We start from the raw sequence: 12,656 nt of genomic DNA, 5'->3' as shown, positions 1-12,656 counted from the left end.
CCTAAGTGACTGATATTATTTTGTGAAAGCCCTTAAGGCCTGTTTCATGTGTGCAAGCAACATTTCTTAATACTTCAAATATATTGTTGCCTGAGCTTCTAATAATTTCTATGTCATGTATAACTTTTATTTCCCAGAGTAGTGTTTTAAGTTCAAGTTAAGAGGTGCGCATATTGGTGTACCATTATTTGATTGTGTTTGTAGTGTTGGAGGGAATATAAGTGTCTAATTTTACAGTGTGTCTCATTCATCCCAGTCACAGACACTATCCTTCCACGGGTCACGGACAATTCATTTTGTTTAGTAGATTTAAGTGTTCTTGTGCTGGTTCGGGATTTTTCTCAAGGGGCGCTTCCACTGCCATTACCATCTTATAATCTTTAATAAACACCAAGTCAAGTGAGAAAATAAAGTCCAGTAAATTCCGACCGGTTACACACACACATATATATATATATATATATATATATATATATATATATATATATATATATATATATATATATATATATATATATATATATATATATATATATATATATATATATATATATATATATATATATATATATATATATATATATATATATATATATATATATATATATATATATATATATATATATATATATATATATATAGATACAGTAGATAGATAGAGAGAACGAAAAGCGACCACAACGCGTTTCGGTTGTTTTCAAGATAACCAGAAAGCTAAATTTTGTGTCTTGGATTTTACCCTAAACTATCCAAACTAACCTAACTTAACCTAAACTATAGCAAAATCTCTCTTCTGGCTATTTTGAAAACAACCACAACGCGTTGTGGTCGCTTTTCGCTTTCTGAGCCCAACTTGTACACTTTGCCGAAACAACACACAGGTGTTTTGATATGCCAAAACAAAAGTATTTTATTTGATATTGAAATTGAAACCGTTTATTTAGGCAGGAAGATAAAGATGCAGAGTGGACACTAAGAACAATATTGACATGGCTGACCCAAGTGAGACCCCGGGATGGGCAGAGCCGAGGTGGGCTGGGGATTGGTCAGGGCGAGGAGGATTTGTTGGGGGGGTGGGGGGGAGATGAAGACTGTGAGAGTCTGGGTACAGTATATATTGTTGATGATGGTGTGTATTTTTCATCATTATTACTGATGTTAATATCATCATTTCATTTAGCAATTAATTAGAATCATATTTAGGCCTAAAGTAAATTGTCAAAACTGGCTTGAGATTTAAGGAGCTTTTAACTCTTAGATTTTCCTTTTGAGATTTGACTGTTGAGAGAAAACTTGTATAATGAAAAGGGTTTGGAGGTAACTCATGTAAACGAACGTTAAGGAATTTCAAGTTATGAAAAATTGTCAGATAAGAATATAACTACGATGATTAGATAATATATAATTGCTGCATACGTAATTCAACGTTTCAAATGTAAGTCCACTTCGAAAAAAAAATATAAATCTAAGAAACCTACTACAGAAGGGATTCCTGCGTTAAAGGCATATTATAGGGTAAACAACAAAAAAAACATATTGCATGGTGTTACCACAAGTAAGACATAACTAAGGTTGTTCTCGGAACCAGACGAGCGGTTTTGAGACATAAATAACCTAATCTAGACGCGGCTGGTCGCTAGCTACGGTGCAGTCAACGGCTCCCCAGAAATTGAAAAAGTTCGCAGCTTATCTTGGAAAGTTTTCTTTGTGAATAATGTTCAAGTTCTCCCATCATCTCGGGGCTTCTCCTGTCGCTGGGGTAGCAGTGCTGGGAGGAACCATCATTTGGCCAAACCGGACCGTTGGAACTGGAAAGCTGAGATTGGACCGCTAGGATTGGTCCTCTTGACTTACAGGGTGAAACTCCTGGGAGACTATTCTGGGGCCGGAAAGCTGCGACTGAGATGGACCGCTAAAATACGAAAAAGTGCTAGGATCGATCTCCTGGGTCTGGACCACTGAGGCGGGTCAATATTAAACATGGGGTTGGACCACTGAGGCGGGTCAATATTAAACATGGGGCTGGACCACTGAGGCGGGTCAATATTAAACATGGGGCTGGATCACTGAGGCGGGTCAATATTAAACATGGGGTTGGACCACTGAGGCGGGTCAATATTAAACATGGGGTTGGACCACTGAGGCGGGTCAATATTAAACATGGGGTTGGACCACTGAGGCGGGTCAATATTAAACATGAGTTGGACCACTGGGCGGAGTCAATATTAAACATGGGGCTGGACCACTGAGGCAGGTCAACCGTAAACATGGGGCTGGACCACTGAGGCGGGTCAATAATAAACATGGGGTTGGGCCACTGGGGCAGGTCAATATTAAACATGGGGCTGGACCGCAGGGCGGGTCAATAATAAACATGAGGTTGGACCACTGAGGCGGGTCAATATTCGGCTTAGGGCTGAACCACTGAGGCGGAGTCAATATTATTAAACATGGGGCGTGGACCACTGAGGCGGGTCAATAACAAACATGGGGCTGGATCACTGAGGCAGGTCAATATTAAACATAGGGTTGGACCACTGAGGCGGGTCAATATTAAACATGGGGTTGGATCACCAAGGGCGGGTCAATATTAAACATGGGGTTGGACCACTGAGGCGGGTCAATATTAAACATGGGGCTGGACCACTGAGGCGGGTCAATATTAAACATGGGGCTGGATCACTGAGGCAGGTCAATATTAAACATGGGGTTGGACCACTGAGGCGGGTCAATATTAAACATGGGGTTGGACCACTGAGGCGGGTCAATATTAAACATGAGGTTGGACCACTGAGGCGGGTCAATGATAAACTTGGGGCTGGACCATTAATAACTATAAGAATTATAATGTCAATATACAGAGTAAAATGACAAGTAATCGCAATATTCATAACCTGATTCTTTAGAGAAAAATACGCTTGGATAGACAAATACATTACAACCCCTTTGAAACAGTAGTAATCAAGTGGCTGGTGTTGTGAGGGAGGAGTGACTCCACTGTGACGTGTATATGCCATTAGGATAAGTGGTAAGGATGGTAAAGTCTGGCAAATATGACATGCCTGGTTGTAGTCTTTGATCGATGAATAAGTTTTATTTGAGAGAAGTTGTAAATATAATTTTTGTACATCCTGTATATTGAACACATTATGTAACTGTTTTTGTATCATCTATATATTTAATATACAAGGTCTCCATATTGAAATTAAACATCTGTGAAGCCTTATAATTTTTGCTTTTTTGAATAATGCACACAGGAATTTTCACACAACTCATAGTCAGTATGTTTGAGTATCGTTTGGGGTAAGAGTACATATGATTCAGATACATTAGGGTACGTTAGGAATGTGACATTCAACATATGCACCATTCGTAGCACGGACTGAGTAACAGCTGTACTCAGTTTCCCTCCACACATTTTTTAACATCGCAGGGGTTAACAGTGGCCAACGCCGGTGTAATGCACTCTTTCGGCTGAACCATGTCTGCATTTTGGAGTTCACGTAACGGTACTAGCACGGCGGATGGACTTTTTGGGCTTCTGTGGAGGGCAGCATGTATGCGTTCAACATCCTCCTCCGATGTTTAGGGCTTTCCTCCACCATGCTGTTTTAGAACACTGCCAGTCTCCTCAAATTGCTTCATAGATGTGTACAGGTCAGTGGTCCTTGACAAACGTTGTACGTTTTCGTCGTTGCACCGGATAATTGACTCCAGTTCGGCCAACCATAGCACATATTTCGCCTTCTCTTGTGGGGTCATCATAATTCAATCTGAAAAAAAATTCAAAGCACAGAAACTTAGATACTGTATGATTATAGTGTGTTAACTGCAAGTTTCAACATCCTCACAGTTATTTATAAAAATTATAAAACTTCCAGGTTGTTTCATTTCAATGTAGACACCCTGTATAATATGACTAGGATCATATGAAGATCTTCCCCCCCAAAGTATCCAACTGAAGATCCTCCCCCCAGGCTAGATCATATGAAGATCCTCCCCCAAGTAGGGTTTGGGGGAGGGTTAGAATCAAATTAGGTTTGGTTAGGTTAGGTTAGGTTTGGTTTAGTTAGGTTTGGTTAGGTTAGGTTTGGTTTGGTTGGGGTTGGTTGGGTTGGGTTGGTTGGGTTGGGTTGGGTTTGGTTTGGTTGGGTTGGTTTTTGGTTAGGTTGGGTTTAGTTGGGTTTGGTTTGGTTTTTGGTTAGGTTGGGTTGGGTTTGGTTGGGTTTGGTTGGGTTTGGTTTGGTTAGGTTTGGTTTGGTTGGGTTGGGTTTGGTTAGGGTTGGGTTTGGTTTGGTTAGGGTTGGGTTTGGTTTAGGTTAGGTTAAGGGGTGGATCTTCAGATGGTGCGACTGGGCTTGATCATATGAAGATCCTCCCCAAGTAGGTTTGGGGGGATCTTCTGTGATCTCATATGACTAATATATATATATATATATATATATATATATATATATATATATATATATATATATATATATATATATATATATATATATATTGAAGTAAGATTAACATATACTGTATAATGTATAATCAGTTGTCATGCTTAAATGTATTTACGCGCGTAGCTTCTCGTCAGGCACCCAAGCGGCAGTGTTGCCAGGTACAGGTTAATTACCCTGTTTTAGAGTAATTCCAAGGCTTGCAGGGAAACAGGGAAGAAATGGGAAAAACACCCAATTCTAGGGTAATTTTACCTGCCATTGCAAAACCAACAGTATTTAACCCAGCCATTTAAAAAAATGGAGAGAGGGAGACCCTGTCCGACTTTTCCAAAGATTTATGCCCTCCACAACAGTCTCTCTGCCATCCTGGCTACCATACTTGAGTGTTACTTGAAGCCAAGCTATAAAAAATCAACGGCATTAGCAAAAGTGAAAATAAGGGACCCAGCCAATTTTCTTCCATTAGAAGATATGTATCTCGGTGGTCGGGTAACTATGTCACTACCAGTAAAGTCACGTCATCGACAAGCAGCTGCTGGACAACTTCAGATTAAGATGTCTGGATTTTTATATCGAGAGTGCATCACAGATTCTGCAGAGATTAATTTTACTAAACCATTTGTTGCAGCTCTCTAAGCATTGGATCCCCAAAGTATTTTGATGAAAACTGTCCCCTCCATTGCCCCATTAGCATCTCACTCTCCAAACCTCGTGCTCGAGTGACGTAAACATCATTGACAGTGAGTGGCGCTTACTGCCAAACACAGGACTGAGTGTCCAGAGCAACATTAGTGTTTGGAAGTTTTGGCTGAGAGTTAACAGTTTAAAGAAAGGTGATGATACACCCTTGTTTCCGTTGCTGGGAAATTTCTTGAGAAAACTGTTATGCTTGTAACATTCTAGTGCCAGTGTTGAAAGGGTGTTTTCGCAAATCAATTTAATGAAAACAAAAGTGAGAAACTCTTTGAACACAGTCACATTAATTGGAATGCTCCATACCAAGAGAACCTTTGAAAATTCATCTTCACACAAATTTGACGCTACACATGAAGCTTATGACAGACAGCATCTATAAAGCTGAGCATCTTCAGGAATAAGAAAAACACAGCCCTTCAACCACAACGACAACAACGAGTGAGTATATATATATATATATATATATATATATATATATATATATATATATATATATATATATATATATATATATATATATATAGTAAAATTAATTTAGGGTATTTTTGAGAGAGAATCTAGGGAACTCTTGTCAACTAGACCTGGCAGCACTGCCAAGCGGCCGAACTTTGAACTAGTGTATCAGAATTAAGTCTTGTGCTGGGAGTGATAATGTTCTTTATCTCTTCATTTGATAAATTCAGGTTAGTGTGAACTTCAACTAGTGTTTTTTAAACATTAAATGGAATACCAATTGTACGACTTTAAGTTAAACTATTCTTTGCCATGTGTAGTTTCCAAAGTGTTGTGTATTAATGAAAAATCGCGAAACGTTGCCAGCCATCACCAACGGTCTTCAAGTAAGGCTGTGGGGTACGATATGTTTGGTTCACACTCAGGATGGGGTGGAGAAAGGAAGCTCACAATGTGCTCTCTGTATACATGTTGTATTGGATGTACAATGCAGCTTGGTGCTGGGAAGGCACATGGTTAAGAGCGTTGAGTAGAGAGAGCTGGTTGGTGAGGGTGCTCAGAGGAGGACCAGCGGTGGTGTTGCTGGCTGGTGTAGGTAGAAAGAGAGATAGGTCGGTACGGTACGGAGTCATTAGTTATGAGGTGAAAGAAGATTATTAGGGGTTGAAGAAAAAGTGGTGAAACTGAAATACAGGAGTAGAAAGAATCTGGGCTCAACCAGATCGCTTCATCTTTCCTATTAGCGTTTTATCTTTGTTCTGCTCCCTTGAGTCGTCAGACCTTTGTATTAATTTTGATTTATTTATATAGTGCTGCTTATTATTATTATTTTTATTTATTTTATATATTTATTTATTTTATTTATTTTTACAGTATACCGTATATACTGCGATGGAGTTAGTGAGCCCGCCCTGGTCCTTGTGTAGCTGGGAGGGTAGTCACTTTTTTTTTTTTTGCTAAGGTGTTAGTTGTGTTAGTCTAAAGGTACACTGTATGGAGAGGCCTGCCAGGTTCTTAGTGGAGCTGGTAGGTCACTCTCATCTTTTATTTTCTCTATTAATGTTTTATATGTATATTGGGGCAGGAGATGGTTCAATTACTTTCTTCCTGGCTGATTTAAACCAACTGTGTTCTTGGAATTCTTCGTTGTCTATATTATTTATCCAATTTTGGTAAGTTTCTGTGTTAAGTTCAGTCATTTTGTTCCAAATATTTGCAGCTTTGTTGTGTATTTCTACATTGATTGCTAGGAGGTTTGCTCTCTTGTGTAGCTGTTCATTATTGATGTGGTTTGTATATTTTATGTTATATATAAATCTGCGGGCTATATTTTATTCTGTTTGTAACCTTTTAATGCTCGTTTTACCAAGGGTGTTCAATGGGATGGGTGGGTAGTCCATAATTGATTTGACAAGGGCAATATAAGTCTTTCTTTTGTTATTAATGCTAAGGTTCTTAAAGCGTTTTATTTTTGATAATCTTATTCTTGCCTGTCGTTCTTTATCTTTTAAGTATGTTATATATCCTCTTTTTGTTAGTTTTAGTCCAAGCATCCTACCTTCAGTGTCGTATGGGTATAGTTCCTGGTCGACTATTACTGGACTTGTTTTGATCTTGGCTCTTGGTATTATCTTGAATTTGTTCTTATTTGTCCTGATTTTCCATTTTTCTCAAAATCATTTATATTTTTTATCGCTCTTACCGTGTAGAGTGCCATAAATTGGGTTGATTTTCCTGGGTATGATACTATTTGAGTAATATCATCAGCAAACATTACATACAGTATTCGCTAAAGGGGGTAGGTTGAGGTGTGTCTGAGGTATAAATTGTATATAGTGTTGGAGAAAGGCATCCTCCTTGAGGTACTCCACTCAAGATTAAACATAGTTCCCATAAAGTTTCCTATTTGAATTTGTGCTCTCCTATCATCTAAATAGTTACACAATATTCTTAGCAAGTGTTCGTTAAGTCCTAATTTTAATATTTTATATTTTAAGCCTAAATGCCAAACTTTATCAAAAGCCTTAGAAACATCCCTTAAAATTATATTGATCTGGTTCCCCTTGCTTTTTCTATTGCAATTATTTCCGTTATTGTAGCTATTGCAGTTAGGGTATTTCTATTGGGCATAAATCCATGTTGTCTATTGTTAGTTTTCCCATGTTGTGTTAAAAAGGTTATAAGTCATGAATTTAAAAATTTTTCCAGTAGTTTCCCGGTAATTTCTAATATTACCTTATCATGTATTGGTTCACTTAGGTTTAATATGGTGGATTCTGGTCTATGAGCCTCTTGGACCGCTCTCTTGGCTATTTCGACGTATGTCGTATCCTTCTTGTCTTGGTCCTTTTTCCTTGTTTCTTGTTCCTTGTACTTTATCATGTGTTTTTTTATTGGGCATGCCATTGCTAACGTCCTGTATCCTATATATGCATTCCCGTTTCTCTTACAGTTGAGACAGCCAACATGTGTGTTCTTACATTCAGTGTAGGTATGGTCGTCGCCTGCACAATCTGAGCAGTACTTTTTCTCTTTTTCTGGACAGTCTCTCGTGTGTTTTTCAAATTTGTAACAGGAAAAGCAAGTTTGCAGACTGATGAATGTTTCCTTCTTTATTTTATGAGGTGTTACTGACATGTTAAATATTAGAAAGCCCTGTTGTAATACTTTTTCAGCCATTGACACTTCTTCGAAGGTAATCTTGAAAACATGAGTATAGTCTTTTATCTTGATAACTTCCTCGATCTTCATCCATCTGTTTTGGCGTTCCAGTTCATCTTTCAGGTCTTCTGATGTCTTCCTCCCGATCTCTTGGTCGACTTGGCGAACGAAAACTGATCTTTTTGCTTTTTGTTCTGGTGGCATGACAACAACAAGTTCTTCATTATAAAATACATCTCTGGCTTCTTTTGAGAGGATTTTGTCTGAGTCAAAGTCATCTTTACAGATTACTTTGAAACCTTCGTTGGTGCTAAATATTCTTGTTAATGGGACTTGTAATTTGTTATAAGTGATTTCTGCCACTTTTCCTCTTCCAATAGAGTGTCCCTTATCTCTATGTTTAATCCTAATGCTTGTAGTTATCTTCCTTGATTACATCCCAATCCTACCTATAACACAGGGCTCCTGCCTGGGAGCACTGACCCCCCCCCCCCTTCCCCCTTGGACGGGCGTCGGGCTCGTAGGGTTCTGCGCCCAGGTTACCTGTGACTATAAGTTATGTCTAAATAAGTTGCCACCTACCGGTGACCCCCGGACTATCACGGTTCCCTTGCCGGATCGACCGTATCGCTAAGTCCCGCCTCCCGTTCAAGGAACGGAGTGCATGAGGGGGATGAAAAAAGGAAAGAAGAGGACTTAGAGAGTAGAGACAGTCTCCCTACCACGCCACGTTCGGTTAGCCAATCAGAGCACCGCAGTAAACGTGCATGTATCACGCCACCGTGGGGCACCACCGCTGATTGGCCAATCCAGGACGTAGACGCACGGGGAGTAGTTAAAAGTTGGGGACCCCAAATATATGTCTTTCAGAAGTTTGAATATCGTACAATCTGAGATAGTAATTGCACTAGGATTGAGTGTCCTATCACAACGAAGTTGCAAACTGCTCAAACATGCAGCAGAAAAGGCAAGTCTTCACAGCTCCGGGTTCAGCATTCAGTCAGAGGTAGGTCACCACGAGGTCATGTCTTATATAGCGGAGGTAGGCGTGGCTTAATGGTTGACCTCCGTCATGTAAGGCGGCGCTGGTTGACCTGGACCACGAGGCATACACTGGGGAATTCGCGGGGTCGGCTACTCAGCGACAAACAGCGTTTGTAGAGGAGGAATCCACTACATGATTAGACAATTCTAAAACACTTCTATAGCGTTTCCGTCGGAATTTATATTTTCCTAATATTTTAACCGATAAAGTTACCAACAATATTACTTGTTTGAAGTAGAGGGAAAATATGGGGTAAAATATTAAAAAAGAAAGAGCGCTAGACAAACTATTGAAAACCTGACCTACAGTTTCCTAACCTTTAAAAATACTAAAACTAAAAAATACCTTTTTCATGTTTTCGGTTTTTAGTAGACTGGTGCTTTCTGTTTTAGTATGCGTTGGTGTTGTTTTCGGTGTTCAGATCAGGAGGGATCCATAAACTCGAAAGTGATTCTTAACATTTTTACAAGTTAGGAAACGTTACGTCAGGTTTTCAATAGTTTGTCTAGGTAGAGCCAAGCAGTGGCCAAGAGGATGAATTAACCTTCAACTGGTGATTCAATGAATTTCAGGACTCGATTTCCCTGCGTTTGTGATAGTAACTGTAAACTTTCATTCCGTTTCAACAAAAAAAAAATAAACTTGTAAAACTAGTATGTGACTGGTAAACTAGCTGTCTGTATTTTGGCTAGTCTAAGGTAATTTAAAAATAACCTTGCTTGCGTAGCCTAATAGCGTATATCCATTTTTTTTTATCAGTGGATGAAAAATAGCCTAGATTGAATTCGTATATAAAATCCAGGGTAATTGTTTACTTATGCACAGTAACTACTGAACTTGTTGTGGATTAAAAGTGGTTTGTAACCTCCCAGTTGATATTGAAAAAAACATTAGGTTTTAAATGCAATTAATACTTTTTGGTTTCAGACCAAGCATTTTGTTCCAATATTCTAGGATAGTGTACAGTACGTTGCCTTATGTCGTATCAAGCTGCTATTTTGAAAAAGCAAACTAACCAACTAAACCTAACTTACCTAACGATTTTGTAATATTTTTAGTTTGAGTTCGGTAAGGAAGCTAGGTTGGCTCGTTGTGCCGCTGCTGACACGACTTAGCTGTTGTGTACTGTACTGTAATTCAAGGTCAAAAGTTCGTGTGAAGGAGGTCACCTGTACCAGACAGCAGTCAAGGCATTAAGTCATTCCCGTGACAATTTCGCTGCTTCACACGAACTTTTGACCTCGACTACAAAATTGTTATACAATAAATTGTTATACACTATTTTCATTTTCAGTTCGTCTACCGGCAACTGTTTCACCCTGACTAGGAAGTAATAAGCAGCTTTTTTATTTGAAAAACAAAACAAAGAAACATTTTACGGTGGATTTGGTAGGTGAGTAAATTAATACTTAAGTACACTATATAGCTCAAAAAACACCTCTGAAAAGACCAAGAAACTTCACAACCGTGAATAATTTGTAGGTTAATTAATTTATTAATAAGCAAACTTAACCCCCTTTTGCAAGTCAGGTTTTTATGTACAGGGGATGTATTCTTTGTTATTAGGACAAGATCACTGTACTGTAGATGTAGAACTTTATGGTATCTCAAGATTAGCGATTTAAGATATCAAGATTTGTTATTTCTTGAAGTGTTATAAAGATTATTAATTCAGTACAGTACTTGTGTCTGGCCATGAGAAAGTTATTGTAATCTTTATTTTATTTTATTTATTTATTGTTATTTTATTTTATTTTTATTTATTTATTTTTTTTTTTTTTGAGGGAATTTCTACGTTAATCGGAAGGATACACAATCCCTGATACTGTGAGTTTGAAGTTTTGAGATCTCAATATAATTATCATGAACCCTTAAATTTATTGTAGAAAGTTATGAAGCCGTGAAAAGTATACCAATCTCGCCACATCGAATTATCCAGAAGTTAATTGTTTGTTTCGGCCAAACTTCACGAATATTTATTATTATATTACCGCTGTTAATTTGCTTTTCGCCTACTTTCTTTTTGTTCTTTAAATTAGTCAAACTAAGGGCTGTGTGTGTGTGTGTGTTCAGTGTTCCTTGAATATAACCGATACAACATTTATTTGATACTTTAGAAATTAGTAACGCCGCCAGAATTTCAACATGTTCCTGGAATGTTGAATACAAACTTCAGAGATAAATATGTGGCGAGATTGGTATACTTTTCACGGCTTCATAACTTTCTACAATAAATTCAAGGGTCCATGATAATTATATTGAGATCTCAAAACTTCAAACTCACAGTATCAGGGATTGTGTATCCTTCCGATTAACGTAGAAATCCCCTCAAAAAAAATAATAAATAAAATAAAATAATAAATAAATAAGGTGCAGTTCCAACACAGTGTGAAAGTATTCTGTATAACACTTGTTAGGTGAGAGGCAACCGTCTCTTCATGAATCCGTGTTTATTAAATATTGAAATACCAAGTTCGGGAAAAGATGTTGGTTATTCAGTAATTTCGTACGAGATTATTGGGAATGGTGAGTTTTGTAATTAAATAATCTGTATTGTTAGGGTGACTTGTGTACGAAAGTTTTAGGCGCTTTTAAAAGTTTAAATTACAATGATTAATATTACTATAATTATATATTGCATTTCAGGAACATGTTCGTATTATATTAGGGCGTTATACCACATATTTTTACATAATGAATAATTTGTTTTGAAATTTAAAATAAAAATTTAAACAAGCCACAAAATAGATAAATATGTAAGCAAATGTATGTTGAAAATTTTCTTTGTATAATTCTTTCGTAGAGATATAATACTGAATACAGGTATTATTTTTTAATGTGTATTTTATCATTAAAGCATATGGGTTGTTGTTTCATTATACGATGAGCTACACTATCATTTCATATTTTCAGGTTAAGAAAACGACAGACTTTGGAAGTACTGTACACAATACGTTGTACTAAGTCTACTCTCTGGTCTTGTCTTCAATAAAATCTCTGGAAAAGAAAGCATTGGCAAATTTTCCTGGTAAGTAGTCTTGGTTTCTGTTCATATTTTGAGGATGATTACTAAAATAATGTTTATGGGCTAATTTCACGCGTAATCTTAGACAAACGTCAATAATGGTACACAATGTACTTGGCTTGTTATAGGTAATACTGTTGTGTTGTCCGAGAGCACCGCTGTGTACCTCTCTCAGTCCATCAGGGTCTTTTCGGTTTGATGAACTGCAATTTTTTTTTTACCACATTAATCGGATGTAGAGTTACATTCTTATTTCGATAATATCTATATTTAGGGATCTGAATAGTTAAGAAGCTAGCCGTTATAGAGATATGACTTCCCAATTACC

The 12,656-nt window shown here is 37.7% G+C and overlaps 1 protein-coding gene across 1 annotated transcript in view; it reads left to right on the top strand.

The window, feature by feature from the left end:
* Nucleotides 1-12,656, top strand: part of LOC121875410 (uncharacterized threonine-rich GPI-anchored glycoprotein PJ4664.02-like) — a 33,691-nt gene that overhangs the window by 10,261 nt on the left and 10,774 nt on the right. The gene's annotated exons all lie outside the window — the stretch shown is intronic.

Source organism: Homarus americanus, unplaced genomic scaffold, assembly GCF_018991925.1.
Source record: "Homarus americanus isolate GMGI-L3 unplaced genomic scaffold, GMGI_Hamer_2.0 scaffold27433, whole genome shotgun sequence".
Taxonomy (NCBI): Eukaryota; Metazoa; Arthropoda; class Malacostraca; order Decapoda; family Nephropidae; genus Homarus; species Homarus americanus.
Note: the sequence above shows the minus strand (reverse complement) of the source record. Positions and strands in the feature narration are given on the sequence as shown.